Genomic DNA, 5,248 nt, shown 5'->3' on the forward strand with positions numbered 1-5,248 from the left:
CAAATCCAATTCGTAAATTCAAAACACACTACATAAATACACAAATCCAGTTTGTAAATTCAAAACACACTACATAAATACACAAATCCAGTTTGTAAATTCAAAACACACTACATAAATACACAAATCCAATTCGTAAATTCAAAACACACTACATAAATACACAAATCCAGTTCGTAAATTCAAAACACACTACATAAATACACAAATCCAGTTCGTAAATTAAAAGTAATTCCTAAATATGCAAATCCAATTTGTGAATATGCAAATCTAATTCGTAAATTCAAAACACTATTCGTAAATACGCAAATTCAATTCAGAAATTCAAAACATTATTCGTAAATATGCAAATTCAATTAGTAAATTTAGAACACATTTCGTAATTACGAAAAACACAAATCATAAATTCAAAACACTATTCGTAAATACACAAATTCAATTCGGAAATTTAAAACACTATTCGTAAATATGCAAATTCAATTAGTAAATTTAAAACACTTTTCGTAAATACGCAAATCTACTTTGTAAATTCAAAACACAGCTCATAAATAGGCAAATCCAATTTAAAAATTCAAAAAAACTATTCATAAGCACACAGCACAATTTGTAATTTCAAAACACTATTCGTAATTATGCAAATCCAATTTGTAAATTCAAAACACTATTCATAAATACGCAAATTCAATTCGTAAATTCAAAAATCTATTCGTAAATATGCAAATCCAATTTGTAAATTCCACACACTATTCATAAATAAGCAAATCCAATTTAAAAAACTTAACACAATTCATAAGCACACAAACCTCTATTCGTAAATACGCAAATCCAGTTTGTAAATTCAAAACACTATTCGTAAGTACACAAAACCAATTCGTAAATGTAAAACAATATTCATAAATATGCAAATCCAATTCATAAATTCAAACAATATTCATAAATAGGCAAATCAATTTGTAAATTAAAAACACAACTCATGAATACACAAATCCAATTCGTTAATTCAAAACAATATTCCTAAATATGCAAATTCAATTCGTAAATTTAAAACACTTCTTAAACATTCAAAACACAATTCATAAATACACTAATCCAATTCCTAAATTCAAAACACTATTCGTAATAAAGCAAATCCAATTCCTAAATTCAAAATACAATTCGTAAATACGCAAGTCCAATTCGTAAACACAATTGGTATAATGCAAGTCCAATTCGTAAATTCAAAACATGATTTGTAAATATGCAATCCAATTAGTAAATTAATACACTATTCGTAAATACACAAACCACAATTCGTAATTCAAAACACAATTCAATTTGTAATTTCATATTAGAATTTCAGAAATCCGCACATCCAATTCATTTGGTAAAATATAGATTATTAATTTACTTGTGAATACACTAATTGTGTTTTGAATTTACGAATTGTACTTTGAACATGTGTAAATAAGGTTTTTCTTTTTGCTAATGTATTACTGTGAGACTGAACTGGCTGCATAGATATCATTCGTGCACACAGATCGTACATTACACAGAAGTGGATGCCATGGCTTGTTTTCAATCAGCGGTATGGTTCAGTATAATACAGTACAGTATGATTTACTACACTGATCAGGCTTGCGTTTCCAAAAGTTGCTCAATTGTTGTGGTAAATTGTAAATATCCTTCCAATGCCACTTGCAGGTTAGTACAGTTGAAGTCAGAATTATTAGCCTCCTGTTATATACTTTCAACACATTTCTAAACGTCTAATAACGGATTTCTTGTATCTTTGCCATGATGACAGTAAATAATATTAGACTAGATATTCTTCAAGACACTTCTATACAGCTTAAAGTGACATTTAAAGGCTTAACTAGGGTAATTAGGGTAAAGGTAGGGTAATTAGGCAAGTCGTTAGTGTACTGAACCATACTGCTCAATGACAGAGACGGAAGTGTGAGCAAGTGAATGAATGTCCGCCGTTTTCATGTGCTCCTCACTATGTTCAGATTTTTCGAGTCTGTCTGTTTTGCACTAAAACTAGAAAAGCAATCACGAGACGGCCAGATGAATCTGAACTGAATGTCTAGACAGATGATGGCTAGAAAAAAAAAACAACAGCACAACTTTATGGTCTGCTCCTAACATGCATTCACAAACTCAACAACCAATCACAGCAGGAGAACAGTTCAGGCAGAAAACGGGACACATTTCACATTCAAATCTGAAGTGTTTTAATAGTCTGGAGGATGAAACGAAGCTTTTTATTTAATATCAGACGTTCAAGATGAAAAATAAATGATTAAATAAAATAAAGTCAAGTTTTAAAAATAAAATCTAAATTACTTTGGTGCAATTTCAAAACCAATACTTCTGAATTATAGAACTTTTTGTGTAAAAAATGAAGAATAATATTAATAATAATAATATAATAATAATAATAATAATAATAGAGTTGATTTGAAAAAGCAAATTAAATGAAGTGAAAATTATTAAATACAATTTGATGCTTTAAATATTGCATTATTTAAACACTGTGTTCAATATTGATTTGACGGTAGAAAAATGTCTTTAGTTTAAATTTTATATAGAGATAAATGTTGCTTAATAACAAGACATCCATTGTGGCATGCCAAATAATAAAGAAAAACATGCTGAAATTTAATACAGTACTTTAATTTTTTAAAATACAGAATTATGCTCAATTTTGACTTCTGAATAACACAAATGACTCCTAAATGAATGTTTTTTCCTACATTATTTTCAAGATGATTCAATTTCCCTCTTCCAAAACATTATCATTAATGCAATGTGAAAAAATGTAATAAATGTATAATTATAAACTTAATTAATCATTTCAAGCAAAAACATCATTGTATTAATAAAATAGCAATTACAATCATTGAGAAATAATTCAGATAATTAAATTAAAAATAATTCATTCAGTTGTAAATAATCAAAACTGCATTTAAATTAATTCAAATAACATTGTGTGATGAAATAGCAATTAAAATCAAATCATTTCAAGTAAAACATCATTGTTTAGTGAAATATTAATTACAATCAGTGAGAATAATGAAAATAATTATAAAAAACATTTTAAAGAATAAAAATGTGTTTAAATTTATTCTTAAAAATGAGAATAATTGAGATTTAAATAATTAAAGATAATTAAATTGTAAATAATAAAAATGCATTTAAATTCATTTCAAATAACACTGTTTAATGAAACAACAATTACAATTAGTGAGAATGACTGAGACATTTAAATAATCAAAAGATAATTAAAATTAATAATTAAATCATAATTAAACTGTAAATGATAAAATGCATTTAAATTAATTTCAGATATTATTGTGTGATGAAATAGTAATTAAAATCAGTGAGAATAATACAAATAATTATTAAAATAAAATATTTAAGAATGTGTTTAAAATTATTTTCAAGTATATCATCAGTGCTTAATGAATATCAATTACAATTAGTGAGAGTAATGAAACAAAAATTTAATAAATCTATTTAAAAAATTAAAATTGCGTTTAAAATTATTTTAAAAAAATTAAGAATAATTGAGATATTTAAATAATTAAAAGATAATTAAATAATCAATAATTAATTAAATTGGTAAATAATAATGCATTTAAATTAATTTCAAATAATATTGTTTAATGAAACAGCAATTACAATCAGTGAGAATAATACAAATAATTTAAAAAATAATAAATGAAACAGTAAAAAGTGTTTAAAATAATCAAGTAAAACACTGTGTTTAATGATACAGTAATTAAAATAATTACGAATAATAATAAATAATACATTTTAAATATATAAATATTACATTTGAAATAAAAATGCCTTTAAAATGATTTCAAGTAAATCATCATTGTATTAATGCAAATTTATTGACAATCATTAAGAATAATAAAATTAATTGTAAAAGATAATTTAATAAAACAAATAAAAATTAAATAAAACATTTAAAATAATGTCTCAAATGCAAAAACATCATATTTGTAAACATGAGCTTCATTTTTATTCACTCATTCATTCTCCTTCGGCTTAGTCCCTTTATTCATTAGGGGTCGCCACAGTGGAATGAACCGACAACTATTCCAGCATATATTTTACACAGCGGATGCCCTTCCAGCTGCAACCCAGTACTGGGAAACACCCATACACACACTACGGACAATTTAGTTCATCAGTTCCCCTATAGCGCATGTGCTTGGACTGTGGGGGAAACCGGAGCACCCGGAGGAAACACACGCCAACACGGGGAGAACATGCAAACTCCACACAGAAACGCCAACTGACCCAGCCGGGACTCGAACCAGCGACCTTCTTGCTGTGAGGCGACAGCGCTACCCAGTTAGTTATTATTTTACTTTTGATTTTACTGTGAAATGTGTTCCCCACACACACACACACACACACACACACACACACACGTTTTAAACATGGAGCTCGACCAGTAGAAGGGCTGCTGAGTGTTTTCATTGTAAATGTATGGATTATTATGATTAATATTAACGTGTAGAGTAGAAGTGGAGTAACTTGAACATCACTAAACTCCTGTGTGTCTGTACGACTACTGAATAAGAAACCAAATGAAGAAGAAGCAGCAGCGAACTTTCAGCAGGACATGAATGAATATCTCTGAGTATGAGTTTTGTCTTGATAACAGGAGGAACAGTGATGAGCAGGACTAGAATAGAACATCTTCACATGCACTCGCCGTTCATCTTCAGGCATTTACAAGATCTCAAAGCACAGTGTAAGACAAAACAAAGCACATTTGGTGGATCTCGTATAATCGACAGTATCCCTGGGTCATATTTTCAGTCCAAAAATAAACAGAACGATCAAAATAAGTGTATTTTTCTTAAAGAAAAGCCTATTTTAGGACCAAAAATCTCCCATTTAATGTGAACAAAACACATGTATTATTAAAAATTACCAAACACAACTATAGGTATACATTACCCCCCCCGAAAATGGATTTATTATGAATGTAAAAAGAAAAGTATGGAGAATATTATTGCAGTGCAATCTTAATCATTATAAAAACTATTTTACAAATAAGCGATGGTGATTTTGGCAGGAAACATGACCTGGACGTGCATTGATTGAGAGATTCCTGCAGATATTCGGTGCATTAATCTGCGTATGCGCAGGAGAGAGAAACGCTTCAGTGTATTTTTCTGTATTTGACTCTCACGTGTCATTTTGAGGATTAGGAATATTTGAGACTTTCATACATGTTAAGTGT

Source organism: Danio aesculapii, unplaced genomic scaffold (assembly GCF_903798145.1).
Source record: "Danio aesculapii unplaced genomic scaffold, fDanAes4.1, whole genome shotgun sequence".
NCBI lineage: Eukaryota > Metazoa > Chordata > Actinopteri > Cypriniformes > Danionidae > Danio > Danio aesculapii.